The sequence below is a fragment of the Bos taurus genome, chromosome 7, assembly GCF_002263795.3.
Source record: "Bos taurus isolate L1 Dominette 01449 registration number 42190680 breed Hereford chromosome 7, ARS-UCD2.0, whole genome shotgun sequence".
NCBI lineage: Eukaryota > Metazoa > Chordata > Mammalia > Artiodactyla > Bovidae > Bos > Bos taurus.
In genome coordinates, this window is record NC_037334.1 from 38589841 (window position 1) to 38611741 (window position 21901).

At 46.1% G+C, this 21901-nt stretch overlaps 1 pseudogene; it reads left to right on the plus strand.

Moving 5' to 3' along the window:
- Positions 1-15097: 15097 nt before the first annotated feature.
- Positions 15098-15795, plus strand: LOC112447545 (methyltransferase N6AMT1-like; annotated as a pseudogene).
- Positions 15796-21901: the final 6106 nt, after the last annotated feature.

Sequence of the window (21901 nt, forward strand, 5' to 3'; positions counted from 1 at the left end):
TGGTAGATTTTTAACCAGTAGTTCTAAAATTTTAGCATATATCAGAATTACCTGAAGAGTTTAGATTGCTGGGTCCTACCCCAGAATTTTGTATCTAGTAGGTTTGAGTATTCTTGCCTGGAGAATCCCCATGGACAGAGGAGCCTGGCAGGCTACAGTCCACAGGGTCACAAAAAGTGAGACCTGACTGAGCTACTAAGCACACACACACACACACAGAGGTTTGAGGTAAATCCTGGAAATCTGCATTTCTAACAAGTTCCCAGGGGATGCTGCTGGTCTGAGGCCACACTTTGAGAATCACATTTTAGAGAGGGATTCTGTGCTCATGGTTTAAATAACTGAAACAAAAACTTGAATGGCACAAAATGTTTTCCATGAAAAACTACCCCCTTGTCCCACCCTCTTTGCTCCCAAGAAAAACTGCCCACATTTTCTAAGTCTTCTTGCATTGCTCCCCCCGTGTTCATGCAGCCCTTGATCCAGGGCAGCAGTTACTGTCCTTGCCCCCCAACTCCCATCCAGGGCAGCACCAAGCAGAACGGAGGACAGGTGGAGGAGACTCACCCCCCAGAACAGATACACTCAGGTGCGTACCACCACCGTCTGCCCCTTCCCACACTCTAGGACCCTAACTGGGAGCCCCCTCCCATCCCTCCACCTGCTGTTGGATTTAGCCTAATCCCAGAGTATGTGTGTGAGGCAGCTGCAGTTCTCTCTGCAGGGAGAGGGCCCCCCTCCGGAGGAAATCTCCTTTTATTCTCTTGCTACCGAAATCTGACCTTCATCAGCACCTGGGCCCCTAGGCTGGGGCCTGTCCCCAAGAAGTGGCTGAGGAGATGGCGTGAAATTGCCAACAGCTGAACTCACCCAGCATTTTCCCGCATCCTCTCCTACTCAGTCGCCACTCACATTCCACAGCGCCAGTCCCTTCCAGGCCTCTGGTGCCAGCCTCTAGTTCTTGTGCTGCTGCTTGGGGCCTAGCCTGACCTGGCCCTACCAATTGCACCCACTGGCCCTGTGTCCTATGGCTGTGGGCGCCTCCCAACTCTCAATCTCCAGACCACTCTTATTCCCTTCAGGGCGTGGTTCGGCGTTCACCTCCTCCAAGAAGCCCACACTGATCTCACAGCACAGCCTAGGCATTGCGCTTCTATATACAACTAGAGTGACCCATTTATGGCCCTCTCTGTCTCACTCAGGACAGGATCCTCATGGGCTCCCTCTTGAAGTCAGGTCCAGTGCAGGGCAGGCCCACAAAGGTTTGTGAAATGACTGAATGACCTGGTAAGGACGATGATGAGGCTCCTGGTCAGGGAGGTATAGGCCCTTTCCTTTCACAGCCGAGGACCCTAGGAAACCAGGTTCCAGGAGAGGAGGGTTGGCTTGGAAGACTGAGACAGCCAGACCCATATTGGACAGCACAGCTCTACAACCTTGCCAACGGGCTAGCCCTCAGATCCTGGGGGAATGAGGTTATTATAATTGCTGGGGGACTTACTGCATGCGCTAAGTATGGCTTCACTCACACAACTGAGCTTCTGCCTAGATGACCGTGGCCCCTTCCAAGTCACTGCTGAAAACGGACATGGACTATAGCCTGCCAGGCTCTTCTGTCCATGGAACTCTCCAGGCAAGAATGCTGGAGTGGGTAGTCACTTCCTTCTCCAGGGGATCTTCCTGAGATTGAACCTGGGTCTCCTGCATTACAGGCAGATTCTTTACTGTCTGAGCTACCAGGGAAGCTCTGAAGCAGACAGGCTAGAGATAAATGATGGATGGCATAGAATTCTCTAAAGCAGCACTGGCAGGAGGACCTCTTGCAATGATGGAAATTATCCGTTTTGTCCAATACAGTAGCCACTGGCCATACATGGCTACTGAGCACTTGAAACGCAGCTCATGCGACTAAGGGATTGATTATTTTAGTTCATTTAAACACAAGTTTAAAGAGCTGTGCATTGACAAGACAGCTTCAGAGCCTTCACAAAGGGGCTCTTAAGTGTCCTGATAGGGAATTCTCTCCACCTGACAATGCTGAGGGGAAATTTTGAAATGAAGTGGTGTGCCCCTGTCCCCGTGAAGCACTTTCTCCAGTTGTGGGGATGCAATCACTTGTGAAGAGTGGGCACGCAGTCACTACGGCTGCTTCCGGGGAGAGGAACTCGGTGGATGGGGCACGGAGGGAGGGGACCTTTGTTTCTTTTGATTTTTAAACTTTATACGTGCATTGTTACTTACCAAAATTGAAATTTTTTAAAAAAATATATAAAGGCAGCAGATGTATCAATACTATTCTTATATTTACTGTGTTTACTTAATATTGTGTAATAAAAATTTTGCATATTAAAAACAAGAAAAGAGGGAATTCTCTAGCTGTCCAGTGGGCAGGACACTGCACTTTCACTGCCATGGTTCAGTTCAGTTCATTTCAGTTGCTCAGTCGTGTCCAACTCTTTGTGACCCCATGGACTGCAGCACGCCAGGCTTCCCTGTCCATCACCAACTCCCGGAGCTTGCTCAAATTCATGTCCATCGAGTTGGTGATGCCATCCAACCATCTCGTCCTCTGTTCTCCCCTTCTCCTTCTGCCTTTAGTCTTTCCCAGCATCAGGGTCTTTTCAAATGAGTCAGTTCTTCACAACAGGTGGCCAAAGTATCGGAGCTTCAGCTTCAGCATCAGTCCTTCCATATTCAATCCCCAGTTGGGGAACTAACACCCTGCAAGTCATGCAGCATGGCCACAAATAATAATAATAATTCATTAAAAGAAAATAAAATATACTAGAGATGAAAAGTATCCCCTCTGAGTACACATCAGCTTCCACAGCGGCCTGGCACAAAGCTCAGGCTGTCCCAGGAGAGAGCCGCAGAGCTTCCCGGGGCCATCGCCCTCCTATATAGCCCCTCTGTCCTCCTGTTGCTTCACATGCCAGCCCAGGATGAACCCAGTCCCATTGGACAAAGCTTGAACTGACCCCTGCCCACTCCCCGAACTCCCTGCACACCCGTCCCTCATCAAGTCTCTAGACCCAGTCACCTTCTTTCTGTTTCTCTGCCACCCCAAGTTCATGAGAACTTCAGGGCTTTTGACTTGCAGGTCTCTGCAGGGAATACCAGTCCCCCGATGCTTCTGGGTTGGCTGTCAGAACAAAGGTCGTCTCCTAAGAGTGGCCTCTCCTGACCACTCTGGCCAAAGTCCCCCCTTCATTATTCCATATTTTAGCCTCTTGTTTGTTTTCTTTTACCATTATCTTATTTGCTCACTCTTTACTGACTGCCACCTCCCTAGAAGGCAAGCTCTGAGAAGCCAAGGGACCATTCTGTTCACAGTTGTACTTATCAAGAACAGGATCTGGGGGCCTTGTGGATAAGTGCTCCCTAGATATTCACGGAATGAATATGTGTTGAATGAATTTCCCAGATTCAAAATTCAAACTCCAGATTGTCAAGCCGGGAGCTAAGACAGTCTCCTCAGAACACACACATAGCCTCCTGAGGGGATCACAGTGATGAGCCCCATAGTGTCCGCCAAGGGATGGTCAACCCTCCTCCCCTCTCTGAGTGGGGCTGGGAACCCCGAGAAGGCTCAGGACCATCAGTACCCTTGCCACACCTAGGCTCAGGGTCTCTGCCTGTAAGCCAGTCAGCCTGTGTCAGGACAGCATGAAGCATCCAAGGGGGGACCTGCAAATCCACAAGGAAAAGACACTTCAAAACACTACAGGGACTTTCCTGCCAGTCCAGTGGTTAAGACTCCACACTTTGACTGCAGGGGGCACAGGTTCAATCCCGGGTTGGAGAATCAAGATTCTGCATGCTGCAAAGTGCAGCCAAAATTTAACAACAGCGGCAAAAAATCACTAAAGAGAGAGTATGATGAGGTGATTAAACAAGGAAACCAGAGGTCAGCAAGCTTATGAAGAGATCCTGAAACTCAAGAATAATGCAAGAGATGCTCTCAAGAGATGTCACTTATCACACTGCCAAAAGTTAGTGAGCTGGAGAATGCCAGCAGGGACAGGGAGTGGGAGTGGGCGGGTACCCACCTGGACTGTGGGTGCAGCTATCGCAGAGAGCTGCCTGGGAGCTTTCAACTAATTATATAAATGCATGCCCTATGATCTAGCAATTTGGCCTGAATATATACCACCCTTTCTTCCCAAACCCTCACACATAGGGGCCCACATGGGGAAGCTTGGAGGAGGGCTTGGAAGCAGTCGGGAGTCCATCCTGGGAGGTGGATGGACTACATGTACAGGGGACCCAGTGGATGCACAGCCATGTGGAAGGACCTCAGAAGCCTAGTGCTGAGTAGAAAGGGTAAGAAATGAAATGGGCTCTAAAGCATAAAGCCATTTGCACAAAAGAAATGATGATGACACAGAGAACACACATGTTATAAGTACACACACAAAGCCATTAGCACTGATGCCCGGGGCACGGGCTGATAAGAGGAGAATGAGGCTCAAAGGGAACTGAAAACCAAACAAAGGAATAAAGCCCAGGAGCTGTGTGCACCCCAGGCAGGGTTCAGTGATGCTTTCCGGAGGAGGTGACGTGGGGGCCCAAGCTGAAGAAGAAATCGGACAGATGAGGACAGGAAGGCACAGTAAATCAACAAATGTTTACTGAGCACCTACTGTATACCAGGTGCCATTCTAGTCAGTGGTTATACCCTACCCTAAAGAGCTGGAAATCTAGAGGAGAGGACAGCCATTAAATAAACACCCAGGGAAACACTGACTATAATTAACACAGACTCTGAAGATCAATCGACTGCAGCTGTGAGTGTCTACACTGGGGACCGATCCTGATCCGACGCAGGGAAGAGCTCCAAGAGGAAGTGATATTTAGTAGAAGGAGGACAGCGCTTAGCCTTGTGATGAGTGGGAGGAAAAGCATTCCAGGCAGAGGGAACAGTCTCACAGTAGTCCGGAGGCAGGCAGGAGTGGGGAGAATCCGAGCTGCTCCAGTAGAGAGGGCACATACAGAATGAGGGAGTGCATGGTCCCAGGTGAGGCCACACCATAGAGGGCTTTGCAGGCCTCGGATTTCATTCCCAGAGGAATGAAGAGATCACTGAGTGCAGGGCTGCTAATACGGAGGTGGGGAGATGGGTGAGGGGCCACTACAGTGTCTGAGTAGAGCTGGAAACTGGGACAGCACCCCCAAAGGACACATGGAGTCTCCCAGGGTGATGGAAGCAATGAGCGTTAATGCATCTAAGGAGGGACCATCCAGTTATCCTCCCATCTTCTCACTAGGGACCAACACCATCCTTCATAGCCCCATTGCAGGCTCCTATGGTAGCCAGGCGAAGGACAGAAGTGGAAATCAAAGGATGTCTTTAGAATGAGAGGGCTTGTTAATGCAGGCCGGAAGGAAACGAAGGTGGTTTTTGACAATGGCTAAGAACTGGGTGAACAGGTGGGGTCCTTGTGACTGTTTCAGGGGCCTGAGGAGGGGCTGCATGGAGGAGGGCGGGGAACACAATGGTGAATGAAAATCTAGGGACTTCCCTGGTGGTCCAGTGACTAAGACTCCATGCTCCCAATGCAGGGGGGCCGGGTTCAGTCCCTGGTCAGGGAACTACATCCCACATGCCACAACTAAGATTGAATATCCTGCCTGCTGCAACTAAGAACCAGCACAGTCAGATCAGATCAGATCAGATCAGTCGCTCAGTCGTGTCCAACTCTTTGCAACCCCATGAATCGCAGCATGCCAGGCCTCCCTGTCCATCACCAACTCCCGGAGTTCACTCAGACTCACGTCCATTGAGTCAGTGATGCCATCCAGCCATCTCATCCTCTGTCGTCCCCTTCTCCTCCTGCCCCCAATCCCTCCCAGCATCAGAGTCTTTTCCATTGAGTCAACTCTTCGCATGAGGTGGCCAAACTACTGGAGTTGCAGCTTTAGCATCATTCCTTCCAAAGAAATCCCAGGGCTGATCTCCTTCAGAACGGACTGGTTGGATCTCCTTGCAGTCCAAGGGACTCTCAAGAGTCTTCTCCAACACCACAGTTCAAAAGCATCAATTCTTTGGCGCTCAGCCTTCTTCACAGTCCAACTCTCACATCCATACATGACCACAGGAAAAACCATAGCCTTGACTAGACGAACCTTTGTTGGCAAAGTAATGTCTCTACTTTTGAATATGCTATCTAGGTTGGTCATAACTTTCCTTCCAAGGAGTAAGCGTCTTTTAATTTCATGGCTGCAGTCACCATCTGTAGTGATTTTGGAGCCCAGAAAAATAAAGTCTGACACTGTTTCCATTGTTTCCCCATCTATTTTCCATGAAGTGACGGGACCGGATGCCATGATCTTTGTTTTCTGAATGTTGAGCTTTAAGAACCAGCACAGTCAAATAAATATTTTTTTTTTCAAATAAATATTTTTTTAAAAAAACATTTGAGTCAGACTGACATACTGCGCTTGATCCTGAAAAAAATCAAAAGGGAGCCAGTACAGCCCAACTCCCCTTGTCCTGTGCCTTGCATCCCAACCACCCCTTGGACCCATGGCCTCCTTTCCTCTCTGGGTTTTTGTCCTATAATTACACCCTGGGAGGGGCCTCCAGCGCAGGGAGCAGAGTAGAGGGGATACGCTGGGGTGACGGTGCCACCTCCTGGAGGCCACAAGTAGTGTAGCATCCTGCTTCAGCCTCATGTCGGGTGGGGATGGGGCCTTGGGCCATATCCATAGAGCTTTCATGTTGGTGATGATCAGGTCGTTCTTGGAGGACTGTTCAGGCCTGGGCACTCCATTTGTTACTGAGGTGCTGACATCTGAGGTGCTCTCCACCCTACCCAAGGGAACCACTGTAGCTGCCCCTGATAAAAACCCTCCCACTGCCCTCGGCACTGGAGCCAAGCTGTTTGGCATAGCAACTATGGATTTGGCCCTGGCCTTAGGGAGGCCTCATTCCTGTTAGTCTCCATCCCTACCTGTCCCCCACCCCACCCTGCCACACGTGCACCTCCATCCCTTTGCACAGGTTGTTCTCTCTTCCTGGAACCAGTTTTCTCTTCCCCTCCAACCAGTTTTCCCAAACACTCTTGCAGGTTCCAAATTCTCCATTCCAGGGCTTCCCTGGTGGCTCAGTGGTAAAGAATCCCCCTGCCAACGCAGGAGACACGAGTTCGATCCCTGATCTGGGAGGATCCCACATGCCTTGGAGCAACTAAGCCCCCCTGTGTGCCACAACTACTGAGCCTGTGCTCTAGAGCCCAGGAACCACAACTAGTGAAGCCCATGCACCCCAGAGCCCGTGCTCCAATGAGAGAAGCCACTGCAATGAGAAGCCGGCACACGGAAACTAGAAACTAAGCCCTCATTTGTGGCAACTAGAGAAAAGCCCCCACAGAAATGAAGCCCTAGCACAGCCAAAAACAAATAGAACAATAATTTTTTTAAAATTCTCAAGAAGCTTCATAGTTTTAAAATACAAACAAAAATTCTCCACTCCCTTCCCCACCCTCTACCCCTTCCAGCACCTCCACATCAATTAGGTGAAGAGAAGAGGGAAGAGTGTGTCAGTCCATGGGAACAGCATGTGCAAAAGTCAAAGGTGGCTTCAAGGAGCTGGGAAGAGCCAGAGACCCAAGAATGTGGCAGAGCGGACAGGGCTACAGCAATTAATCCATAGAATCACAGGCTCCAGTGAGGGGCTGAGACCCCAGCGTGCAGTGAAAGGACAAGCTTTTCAGTAGCAAAGGACATGATCGGCAGTGTGTTTGGAAAGGCCAACACAAGGCTACAAAGTGGGAAAGGCACTGGAGAAGCTAGAGTGGGTGTGGGCAGAACAGGTCCCAGGGGTTGCACAGGTGAGAGCTGATGGGAGCCTGGACACCTGAACCCCTACTTTCTGTGGGCTGGGTCCTGAGCCGGGGCTCCCAGTCATTGACTGCAGCTTCCTTGACAGAACCTTGACTTACCTCAGTGTGTTCCATACCAGCTCCGACTGCCAACTGTGATACCCTCCCCACTTCTCAGCCCTGGTGTCATGTCCCCAGACACTACCTGCCCCATGGAGTCAGCGCCTTTGCTTGTGGGAGCTGTCATCTCATTTTAGAGGAAGATAGGCTACTTGGGCTCAAAGTTGGGAAGTCAGTAGTGAACAACAGAGATAGAATTTGAACTGAGGTCTGCCTGCCTCCTCCACCACACCAGGTGTCACAGAAGTTGTAAGCAGGCTTCTGTCCCCTGATGGCAATGTGACTTTGGGTGGGTCTCTTTACCTTTCTCTGCCTCAGTATCCTTGTCTACAAAATAGGGACAATGGTAGCAGCCTGCCCTGCAGGATTTGTGAAGAGTATATGTACTAAATGCCCATAAGAAGCCCAACACAGCACCAGACACATAGTAGGTGATCAATAAATGGTTGCTGTTCACGTGAACACTGTCCCAGGAACTTAACACGTTCATTGGGAAAATGTACTTCGGTGTTGTGAATTATGAGGAAGACAAAGTGAGCTCAGGAGGGATGGGAAGGAAGGAGAAAACAGCGAGCATCTTGAGGCAGGTCTGGAGCTAGGTGGCCCTAGGATTCAAGCACACAGCAGGTGTCAAGGCTACTAGCTCTGAAAAGGTTTGAATGACACAGTGAGGAACCACTGAAAGTTCTATAGTTAGAGAAGGCACAACCAGAGCCCTGCACCTAGGGCTGGAATGATTTCTCCTCCACAGGTGACAGCACTGACACTGGAGGCCAGAGGGAGCCCAGACAGCAGAGCACTGGCAGCAAGGAGCCAAGTTCTCAGGTTTCAGAAAACCCAAGTCTAGGGCTTCCCTGGTGGTTCAGTGGTTAAGAATCCACCTTGTAATGCAGGGGACACCAGTTCAAACCCTGGCCTTGGAAGATCCCACATGCTGCAAGGCAACTAAGCCCCTGTGCCTCAACTGCTGAGCCCATGCACCCTGGAGTCCATGCCCCACAACAGAAGAAATCACCACAGTGAGAAGCTCATGCACTATGAATAGACAGTAGCCCCCACTCACTGCAACTAGAGAAAGCCACGGTGCAGCAATGAAGACCCAGTACAGCTAAACAAATAAATAAATATTTTAAAAGAAAAGAAAACCCAAGTCTAGGTAGGCCTTTTCAGGCCAAAGAACCTCCCTTATGTAATTTCCCATCTTGACACACGGTGGCGATAGTGTGCCACCAGGAAAATCCTCTTTACCTGTCTTTCAGCCAAAACAACAGCCACGTACCAATACTTGTCAGCTTCCTCAAAGGCTCTAGGGAGAATCCTTACAAATCTGTATGACGTAGAGTCTCTTTATATCTCTAACTTACAGGTGGAAACGTGGGCTCACAGAAGTCCAGGAGGACCCATAAGATAATCCAACCAGGATTTGAGCCCTGGTCTGTCTGTCTCCCAGTCTGCCTGCAGCAGCTTCCTGTGCTGGGGTGACAGCTTCTGGCTGTCTCTTCTGCCCCATCACTGGGCGGTGCTACCTTTGTGGAGCAGACAGATTAGACAGGGAGTAGAATATTATACAGGACAAGAAGGACTTTCACTTCTGCTTTTTCTCTCTTGTTTACCTCCCTTATGCAGCTTTTGCATTGAAGGTGAGGTGATGGGACAGTTCCCATCCCTGGGGTAGAGAGAAGCTGGGCTGAGGGATGAGGTAACTAATTTTGAGCACCTTCTCTGTGCCAGGCATTATGCCAACCAACATTCATTCCTACATTAATTCAGGACACAGTAATGAAGCACCCACTGCTGGCTGGTCACAGGTGACACAGTACTTCCAAGCTTTTGCCACACAGCAATGAACACTTATATATTTACTTTATATGTAAAGAAAGAAAGAAAGAAAATGAAGTCACTCAGTCCTGCCCTACTGTTTGTGACCCTGTGGACTGTAGCCTGCCAGGCTCCTCTGTCCATGGGATTCTCCAGGCAAGAATACTGGAGTGGGTTGCTATTTCCTTCTCCAGGGGATCTTCCCGACCTAGAGATCAACCCAGGTCTCCCAGATGGCAGGCAGACTCTTTACCGTCTGAGCCACCAGGGAAGCTTTAGGTGTAGAGATACGTTTTAAAATATTCATACTGTAAATGAGCCCTCAGCTTAAAAAATATTTATTGACTAAAACACCTACTTTCAGCCTTAGGTACCCGTGAGACATGCAGGTATGAAGTCTGGAACTCTGGGACAAATCTAAGCTAGAGATTGAGGCTCAGAAATTACTGGCATTTAGGACATGCTAGTGACCAGACGGGATTCCTCAGGAAATCTGGGTAAACAATCAGCAAGGTGAACCTCTGTTTGCCAAACGGGAAAAAAGGGAGGCATACCCATGACAGAATGGTGCAGAGAAGGGCTTGATAAAGAGGTAGGAAGGGACCAGACTAGAGCGGGAGCTTCTGGAAACCTTGTTAGTTCCCAGGGGTCAAGAGAGTCAAATGCTGCAAAGCAGAGCGGCAAAGATTATGAAATACCACCGGTCCTAGCCAGAGCAGGACTGCTGGTGACCTGAAGCCAGACTAAAGTGGGATGAGAAAGGGAGGCCAGAGTCAGCGGGGGAGAAAAGAGAGAGAGCCTCGCTGTAGACGCAAGGAGATCTTTCTCTTACCAGGAGGAAAGACTCCATGGCTTGCGGGCTGCCGAGAAAGAGCGAGAAAGACAGGAAGGCTTGGAGATCCAGGGGAGCGAAAGGAGAAAGATGCACAAAAAAGGGCTGAAGCATTAGGGCGGGACCCAGAGCCCAGGAGGAAGGCCAGCCTAGCCCAGTCCTCTTTTCTATCTCAAAACGACGGAGCAGGGCGCAATCCCTGGCTGGATTTGCGGCATGCCGGACATTACTAGATACTGCCGGCCCTTTCCGAGCGCGCCCCACTGCGTAAGATCACCTTTCCCCAGGCTACACCACCCTCTGCTCCAGAGGGCAGAGAGGATCGAGCGGCCCACGGTCTGGCCGCTGTTGATTGGCCCACGGGAGCCACCTGACCGAGCCGGCCAATCAGAGGCTCTCTCACAAGGACTGGGGGCCCCATGTGTGGCCCCTGGTGCAAGGCTGAGCTGCTGTGAGGCCCGGCGGCTATACGGACAGCGAGGTTAGAACAGTTCTCAGCCGCTAAGTAACTCAAGAGGAGGCCCGGCCTCCCCCAACCCCGCCGGATTCCTGCCTATCCGGCTACTACAACCCCCAAACCCTTTTGCTAAATTTCCTCTCTTGGCCGCTTCTGTGACTCAGCGGAGGTGTGTTCATCCTTGTCCCTCTGCCTTGACTGGTCCAAAGTGGTGATTTGGAGGAAGACAGACCTAAGTTCCAGTCATCATGTGACCGATGGCAACTGTTTAACATTGTCGAGCTTGATCTATAAAACGGGACTCCTAATACCTACTGTGGTGTTTTTGTGAGGATTGTAAAGCCCAGCGCCTGGTACATGGTGAGCTCCCCAAAACATTGATTATATATATATTTTTACTATTGTCTGTATTTCTACCTATCAGGAATTCACAGTCCTCATTATACAGGGTCTTGTGTTAAGCTATTTGTTATTCCTGTTCTCTTATTAGAATGGAAACTGTCCACGGGAATGTGCCTGTATACCTTTTTAGTCTTCCAGCTCCATGGTCCCTTCACTTGGTCTGACAAGGGTAAATTTAACTTACATAAACAGTAGCAGGATAGAGTATACAAAATCAAGGAATTTATAGCACGGAGAATCTCAGCAGTTAGGTGGGGCTATTTATAATGTAACATTAATGTACTAGGGAAAAAAAAGTCTTAGAAGACTACCAGGTACCACCTCCGTGAGCTCAGGCAGATCTTGACCTCTCTGAGCCTCTCATCATGAGAAGAATAATCATGACTGTAACAACTGCAGGACTAACCAGCTGCTAAATACTATGTGAAGCTTATATTAGCTGTCCACAATCCCACTTGACAGGACACACAGGCACAGAGAGGTTCTGTAACTTGCCTGAGATCACACAGCTATTAAGTGGTAGAGTTGGGGGTTCAAACAAGGTCTTTTGGGTCTGAGTCTACACCCATAACTGCACTGTGTGCTACCTCTCAGGCACCAGCACAGGCAGTTGGCACACAGTACAAAACTATGGAGAGGGCTGGGCTAACAGGGCAAAGTCTTCTGCATCTACAAACCAAAGGAGGCCAGTGTAGCTGAAGGGCGGAGAGGGAGGGGAACAAGGTAGATGACGAGCCTGGACTTGCAGGCAGGTCCACATCTTTAAGATGTCTAGGCCACAGTGAGGAGCTGGTGTTAGCATGGCAGAAGCATATGACTAGGCGTTCCAAGGGCATTTTTTTGGGGGGGCCACACTGCGAGGCTTGTGGGATCTTAGTTCCCCAACCAGGGATTGAACTTTCACCCCTCGAATTGGAAACACGGAGTCTTAACCACTAGACCACCAGGGAAGTCCCTCCGCAGGCATTTCTGACCCTTTTGTTGCTTCAGACCTGGGATGCAGAAGGCAGCAGTGATCTTTCTTCTATGGTTTAGCATCAGGATTGGAGATCCAGGGCCTATCATAGCCCTAAGTACCCTGGCTGTCCCCCAGGGTCCCCTCCCTGGGCAGGACTAGAGATATCACCACCTTGCCCACCCCCCACCCCCGCCACCCCAACTCCTCCTTTCTGGTCTCATAATTGTCTTAGGCTCATTAATATGACTAATTAGGTAGGCCTGAGGTCAACTGCATCCTCCTATCCTCCCACTATGTAAACCCTGAGATGCCTCATTATTTAAAGCCTCTGCATGTCTCCCTGGGGCTTATTATGAACTCTAGACACATCAACTGACTCTCCAGGCAAGGGGCCCAGAATTCAGGGGAGCAGGGCTGGGTTCCTGTTGACCATTGAGCCTCAGTTGTTCATTTCATCGGTCTTGTCTTATCACTGACTTCTCTGGAAACTCCCTGGCAGTCTTCTCATACTCCCTGGGTTTTCTCACCGCCTGTCCTGACCCTATCAAAGGCTTCTGGTCCCACCTCCTCTATGATGACTCTTGAGATATTCTCTCTCACCTGGTTCTTCCTCTAGGTCTTCAAACCAAATGTATTTCCAGCCACTAGCATGACATGTGCTCCTGATGTCCTTCAGGCTCTCCAAACCTAACATGCCTGAACACCAACACCTGCCTTACTTCAAAGCATTCTTGTAAAAACATTAACCCAAGTGTAATCAAGCCTCTGCCCTTATATCCAGTTTACAGGAAATACAGGGGGCATATGAACAGGTAATGAAGAAGCATCAGCTGAATGCAGAACATGGGGCCAGATAACTGGCCCAGTCCCTGCAAAAGTCAATATTTCAGAAAAACAGGAGGTGGAGCATTCAAGGTTGTAAGAAACTTAAGAGTTACGAGGACAAATGTAGTATATGAAATTTGATTCGATTAATTCAGAAAAACCATCTATCAGAAACATTTGGCAGAAATGTGAATATGGAAAGAACATTAGATATTAGGGAACCATACAATTGCACTCATCTCACACGCTAGTAAAGTAATGCTCAAAATTCTCCAAGCCAGGCTTCAGCAATATGTGAACCGTGAACTTCCTGATGTTCAAGCTGGTTTTAGAAAAGGCAGAGGAACCAGAGATCAAATTGCTAACATCCGCTGGATCATGGAAAAAGCAAGAGAGTTCCAGAAAAACATCTATTTCTGCTTTATTGACTATGCCAAAGCCTTTGACTGTGTGGATCACAATAAACTGTGGAAAATTCTGAAAGAGATGGGAATACCAAACCACCTGACCTGCCTCTTGAGAAATTTGTATGCAGGTCAGGAAGCAACAGTTAGAACTGGACATGGAACAACAGACTGGTTCCAAATAGGAAAAGGAGTACATCAAGGCTGTAGATTGTCACCCTGCTTATTTACCTTATATGCAGAGTACATCATGAGAAACGCTGGACTGGAAGAAACACAAGCTGGAATCAAGATTGCCAGGAGAAATATCAATAACCTCAGATATGCAGATGACACCACCCTTATGGCAGAAAGTGAAGAGGAACTCAAAAGCCTCTTGATGAAAGTGAAAGTGGAGAGTGAAAAAGTTGGCTTAAAGCTCAACATTCAGAAAACGAAGATCATGGCATCCGGTCCCGTCACTTCATGGGAAATAGATGGGGAAACAGTGGAAACAGTGTCAGACTTTATTTTTCTGGGCTCCAAAATCACTGCCGATGGTGACTGCAGCCATGAAATTAAAAGATGCTTACTCCTTGGAAGGAAAGTTATGACCAACCTAGATAGCATATTCAAAAGCAGAGCTATTACTTTGCCAACAAAGGTCCATCTAGTCAAGGCTATGGTTTTTCCTGTGGTCATGTATGGATGTGAGAGTTGGACTGTGAAGAAGGCTGAGCGCCAAAGAATTGATGCTTTTGAACTGTGGTGTTGGAGAAGACTCTTGAGAGTCCCTTGGACTGCAAGGAGATCCAACCAGTCCGTTCTGAAGGAGATCAGCCCTGGGATTTCTTTGGAAGGAATGATGCTAAAGCTGCAACTCCAGTAGTTTGGCCACCTTATGCGAAGAGTTGACTCAATGGAAAAGACTCTGATGCTGGGAGGGATTGGGGGCAAGAGGAGAAGGGGACGACAGAGGATGAGATGGCTGGATGGCATCACTGACTCGATGGACGTGAGTCTCAGTGAACTCCGGGAGTTGGTGTTGGACAGGGAGGCCTGGTGTGCTGCGATTCATGGGGTCGCAAAGAGTCAGACACGACTGAGCGACTGATCTGGTCTGATAGGTGGTACTGTGGTTATATAGGAGAACACCCTCATACGTTGGAGAAGTTTGCACAGTCTTTAGGTGAGAAGTATCAGAATGTCTGTAACTCACTTTGAAATTGTACAGAAAAGAAGTATCTTTATCTCTGGGACTTCCCTGACCGTCCAGTGGTTAAGACTTAGCGCTTCCACTGCAGGGGGAATTTAATCCTGGTCATTGCATGTAGGGGAAAAAAAATCTTTATCTCTGAAGCAAATATAACAAAATGTTAACAGACACTCTAGGTGTATTGATTATATCTTTTTGTTTTGTATGTTTGAAAAATATCACAATAAAATGTATATTTGAAAAATTAACATAGGGAGAAAAAGATGGTAGCACCCAGCTTCCTAATGCTGTTGCACAAGCCTATGGGCCGCAGGCCCTTCAGTGTGGAAGCCTTCAGAGGACATGTTTCTGCTGCTGGACACACTCCAAGCAGCGGTGGTATCTGCATTCCTAGCCACTATGATCCGTCTTCAAGCTCTGTACATCTGCACTGATGTCAACCCCAAGGCAGCAGCGTGTACCCTGGAGAGAGCACACTGTAACAGAGTCCATGTTCAACCAATTATTACAGATTTGGTTCCAAGCTTGCTACCAAGATTGAAGGAAAAAGTTGATCTTCTGGTCTTTAATCCAAGGAGTCACGGGATTGATAGAGGCAGCTTGGGCTGGTGGCAGAAACGGCAGTGAAGTAATGGACAGATGCTTACCACTGGCCCCAGATCGCCTTTTACCAAGAGGATTGTTCTATTTGGTCACCGTTAGAGAAAACAATCCATAAGAAATTTTGAAAATAATGAAAACAAAAGATTTACAAGGCATCACTGCACTTTCCAAGTAAGCAGGCCGGGAAAACCTGTCAGTCCACAAGTTCACCGAGTCCTAGTCTACAGTGTGTGCTACTTAAAGCCGAGTGCATTTGGCATATTTTGAAACTGAAGTCATCTCTTAGTAAGTAAAATTGTCAAAAATTTGTCATCCAGAAAAAGGCAGGCAAGTAAGAGTATTTCCTTTTACCCAAGAATCAGGCCTATAGAAATATTTGCACAAATGCAAGTAAGTATATATATATATATTATATATATAATTTGAATTTTACATATTATATATATATAGAGAGAATATATAATGTAAAAGTTACACTTAATTATATGTGAAGAGGATATTCATTTCAGCATTACTTGTAATGGCAAAACAATGAAGTTACGTGTCCATCAGTAAAGGAATGGTAAAATAAATTACAGTATATTCATGTTACTGAATATGAGTGACACATCCAACCATTAAACATGAGTCAGGTCTGTATATACTTAACCAGAAAGGGTTCGTGGTGTACTTTTGAGACGTGAATGAAAGCAAGTTACAAAACAGTGTTAACCTATGTATATATATATACACATATTTTGAAAAACTAACGAAGGTTTATGTGTATGTGTATATGAGAAATTATCAAAAGGTCCATAACAGGTGGGAATAGAGGAATTTTAATTTTTTTGTGCTGACATGTGTACAATGATAATGTATTCTATAATTAAACAAATTTTTTTATTTAAAAAAAAACTAACATATATTTCCCCTCCTTGTCCCAGCTGTATTCCTTATGTCTGCCATCTTAGTGGCTGATGCAGCCATCTCTCTAGCCTGGAAGTCTGCACCCCTGCTCTGGCTCTTCATACTCCCTGATGCTCCCATATAGTCTCCATGTCCTGCCCTTTCTACTTTCTGAAGCCATTCTTAGTCCTTTTTTTTTTTTTTATATTGAGGTATACCTGATATATAACATGTGTTAGTTTCAAGTATACAATGTAATAACTCAATATTTGTACATGTTATGAAATGATCACTACATCAGCCTAGTTAATATCCGTCACCATATACAATTACAAAAAATTTTTTTCTTGGATGAGGATTTTAAAATCTACTCTCTCAGCAACTTTCAAATATGCAAAACAGTATTATTAACTATAGTCATCATGCTATATATAACATCCCCCAGATTTAGTCCATCCTTTATCCCCATTTCCCTGCCATTGCTCTGGTAAAGACCACAGCTACCTTTTGACTCATGGTCCCAGCATCTTCCCAGGTATCTCTGCCTTCACACTCATCTTCCACATAGTCCCAAGTTCATGTTTTTCAATGTTGTATCTGATTGTGGCACTCCCCATGCCAGTGGAATTAAATTCCAGTCCTCAGAGCTCTTCATAGTCTGCTCCTGATGACTTCTTAAAGTTCTCTCTCCCTTTCAGCCACTCAACCAGACCCCTTTACATTTCCTTTATACCCTTCAAAAATATCTTCTGAAAAGAAAAGAAAAAAAGATACAAAAGTATCTTCTAAGAACTGAGTCTTGAAACAAAAGTAACTAGAAAGCTATAAATTCAATCTGAGACACTGTTAAAAAACAGAAAAATCTAATTCTTAAAAGCATGTTTGAAGGCCTTGCTGTTAAAAAAAAAAAAAAAAAATCCATCCTATTAAACTGAGGTATTTAATTGAGAAAAACCTAATTTATGAGCTTCATCAAATGGGAAAGTATCCACATAAGAGAATGGGTATCAATGGTTTGAAGTATCCTGGGGACAATAATGGAGCCCTTTTTAATTTTTTAAAATATTTGTTTCTTCATTTATTTCTTTTTGGCTGCACTGGGTCTTTGTTGCGGCATGCAGGCTTTCTCTAGTTGCGAGTGGAGGCTACTCTCTTATTGCAGTGCACAGGCTTCTCATTGAGGTGACTCCTCTTGTTGTGGAGCACGGGCTCTAGGGCATGTGTGCTTCAGTAGTTGAGGCTCCTGGCTCTAGAGTGTGGGCTCAGAGTTGTGGCACCCGGGCTTAGTTGCCCTGAGGCATGTGAGATCCTCCTGAACCGGGGATCAAACTTGTGTCCCCTGCATTGTCAGGCAGATTCTTAACCACTAGACCACCAAGGAAGTTCCATGGAGCACCCTTAAGAAAGGCCATGTCACAAATGATCTAATAACACAAAGGATAATTGAGCAAATTAACATGAACATCAACAATTCTGAACCAAAAAAAGTGATTCAGGAGTCGACATTCAAATGTAAAGAAGTTTTAAAAATAATTAATTTATTGTACTTTTATTTTTCTGTTTATGAATGCACAAAAATGATATGAGTTTTTAAAACTATGAGTAAATCTAAAGGAGCTCCTTATATAAGTTTAAAATTAAGAATATAAGGAATTAAGAAAAAAATCTTCTAAGATCTCCCAAAGATTTAAGAATATTACAAATCTACAGATGAAAATATGTAGCCAGCAAGTCCAGAGATCAGCCAAACTCACTGAGGGAGGCAGGGTTCATTTCATTCACTTCCACTCTCAAACTGGCTTCATGGCTTGCCTTTGCTCCTACCCCAACCATGTTGGCCTGTGATCTGCCTCAGGTCACTTTAGCCTTGAGAAGTCTCCCACAGGAGGTAACGCTCCACACTAACCAATGTGTGTCCAGCGGTGGCTGGTATGTAGGGTTTAGGAAATGTTGCCTGAGGTCAGGGGCCCTGTGCTATGGCTTCTCCCCTGCTTCAGCCATCCTGGGCCCCAAGGCCTTGACTTCACATGCATCCTCTCTAGCCCATCACCCCTTGACCTTTCATCTGGTAACCATTTCCCCCTAGAACCCTGGAGGGGATCCAATCATGAGTGGAGAGTGCCTACTTGTTAGGTCCAAGCCTGGGCTCTGGCCCCAAGGTCACTCAGCTGTCCTCTGCTTCCTTGAGCCTGCAAGCCCCTCCCTTCCCACTCACTTCCTATCTCTGGAGAACACAGAGGTACTGGGTGGGACCTCTCTCAATTTCCTTCCCTTCCCACTTAAAACATAACTGAGGCCCCTTGCCTTTCCCTGCACATCTCAAATATTAAGGGGTTTCTCATCTGCTCTCTCGGAGAAGGCAATGGCACCCCACTCCAGTACTCTTGCCTGGAAAATCCCATGGATGGAGGAGCCTGGTGGGCTGCCGTCCGAGGGGTTGCTAAGAGTCGGACACGACTGAGCGACTTCACTTTCTCTTTTCACTTTCATGCATTGGAGAAGGAAATGGCAACCCACTCCAGTGTTCTTGCCTGGAGAATCCCAGGGATGGGGGAGCCTGATGGGCTGCCATCTATGGGGTCGCACAGAGTCAGACACGACTGAAGTGACTTAGCAGCAGCAGCAGCATCTGCTCTCTGGGCCACCCATCCCGCTATGGCCCCATTCAAACACCCTGTACCTCCTTGACCTCAGTGACCTCTCATCATTATTGTACCCTCAACTTTCCCCTCCCAATTGACTTCTTCCCAAAACACTGTACTTATTCAATGTTATTCATTCAATAAGACATTGAATAAGTTTCAATTGATTTACTCATTCAGTCCACAATTATCTGTCAAGCATCTACTCTGCACCAAGGCACTGGGAACACAGCTGTGAACGAGTCCTAACTTCTTGGTATGTCTATTGTAGACAATGAGAAAGATGGAGGTATGGGACCAAAAAAAAAAAAAAAAAAAATCAGGCAATTTAGACTATAATTTATAAGGCTGGGAAGGAGAGGGAGGGATAGATTGGGAGTTTGAGATTGACATGTACACACTGCTATAGTTAAAATAACATGCTTTTCCATAAAAAAAGAAAAAGAAAAGACTTTGTACTATTGGCATAAAGATAGGTCTATTGAGTCAGTGATAGTGAGGTGGATGAACCTAGAGCCTGTTACACAGAGTGAAATAAGTCAGACAAATATCATATATTAACACATAAATATGGAATCTAGAAAAATGGTACTGACTGACGTGTTTGCAGGGAAGGAATGGAGATGCACATGTAGAGAAGGGACTTGTAGACACAGCGGGGAAGGAGAAGGTAGAACGAATGGAGAAAGTAGCGTTGATATGTATACACTATTGTGTAAAATAGACAGCTGGTGTGAAGTTGCTATATATACAAAGGGAGCCCAGCCTGGTGCTCTGTGATGACCTAGAAGGGTGAGGGGAAGGAGGGAATATATGTATAAGTATGGATGATTCGAGTTATTGTATGGCAGAAACCAATACAACATTGTAAAGCAATTTTCCTCCAACTAAAAATAAATTTTATAAAAGATCTATTGGTCAATGGAATAGATTGAGAATTCAAGAAGAAACCCATGTTTTTATGGTCAACTGATTTTTTCTTTATTTTTAATTAATTAATTTTTATTTAATTAATTTGTTGAAATTAATTTAATTAATTTAAATTAATTAAAATTTTTGGCCACACTGTGCTGCATGTGGGATCTTAGTTCCCCAACCAAGGACTGAACCCACACCCCTTGCATTGGAAACATGGACCCTTAAGCACTGGACCATCAGGGAAGTCCCTGATTTTTTGCCAAGGGTGTCAAGACCATTATTGAAGAGGAAAAGTCAGTTTGTTTAAAAAAATGCTGTTGGAACAACTAGCTATCCACATGCAAAAGAAGGAAGTTGGATCCCTACCTCACACTATAGTAAATTAACTCAAAAGTCCTAAATGTAAGGGCTAAAACTATTTCATGGGATTAAACAATGGTTTCTAAGATATTACAAAAAACACAGCAACAAAGGAAATAAAAACCAGATAAACTGGACTTCATCAAAATTAAAAGCCTTTGTATTTCAAAGGATATTACCAAGAAAGTGAAAACTTAAGTCACAGAATGGGATAAAATATTTGTAAATCTTATAACCAAAAATGACTTGTATCCAGAATACATAAAGGATCCTTATAACTCAACAACAAAAAAAGATATTACCCAATTAAAAAATGTGCAAAGAATCTAGACATGTCTTGAAAGAAGATATACAAATGGTCCCCACAAACACAAGAAAACGAGCTTAACATCACTAGTTGTTCGGAAAATGCACAAAGGGATACGATTTTGTACCCCCTAAGATACTTATACTCAAAAAGGCAGATAATAAAAAACATTGGTGAACATGTGGAGAAATTGGAACCCTCACACATTGCTGGTGGAAATGTAAAATGGTACAGACACTTTGGTAACATTCTTCAAAGAGTTCCTGATAATTCCTGAAAAGATTATACGTGGAGTTACCATATGATCAACAATTCCACAATTCCACTCCTAGTATATATTACAAATAAATGAATTCACATGTCCATGCAAAATTTTGTACATGAATGTTCACAGCAACATTGTCCATAATAGCCCCAAAGTGAAAGCATCATTGAAAAACAAAATAGCAACTGATAAATGAAATGTGGTATATGTATATAATTGAGTATTATTCAGCCATAAAAAGGAATGTAATACTGCTACAAACCACAACATGGATGAGTCTGGAATACATCATGCTCAGTGAAAGAAACCAGACATAAAAGACCATGTACTGTTTGATTCCATTTATATGACATGTCCAAAACAGGCAAATCCACAGAGATAGAGAGTAGATGCGGAGAAGGCAATGGCACCCCACTCCAGTCCTCTTGCCTGGAGAATCCCATGGACCGAGGAGCCTCGTGGGCTGCAGTCCATGTGGTCGCGAAGAAAGAGTCGGACACGACTGAGCGACTTCACTTTCACTTTTCACTTTCTTGCATTGGAGAAGGAAATGGCAACCCACTCCAATGTTCTTGCCTGGAGAATCCCAGGGACGGGGGAGCCTGGTGGGCTTCTGTCTATGGGGTCGCACAGAGTCCGACACCATTGAAGCGACTTAGCAGCAGCAGAGAGTAGATGAGTGGTTGTTAGGGCCTAGGGGAAGGGAGGAAGTAGGGTGTGACAGACTGCTGAAGAGTACAAAGTTTCTCTTTAAGTGATGAAAGTGCTCTGGGATTAGATAGTGGTGATGGCTGCACAACTTTACCAGTGTATTAGAAACCACTGGGGAATTCCCTGGCAGTCCAGTGGGTAGGACTCTGTGCTTCCACTGCAGGGGACCCAGTTTGATTCCTGGTCAGGGAACTAAGATCCCACAAACTTCAAGGTGCAGCCAAAAACAATTTTTAAAAATTAATTTTAAAAAAGAGATCACTGGATTGCACATTTTACTTATTTATTATGTATTATTTTATATATTTTTCTATTTTTTGGCTGCACCACATGGCTTGCAGGATCTTAGTTGCCTGACCAGGGATTGAACCTATGC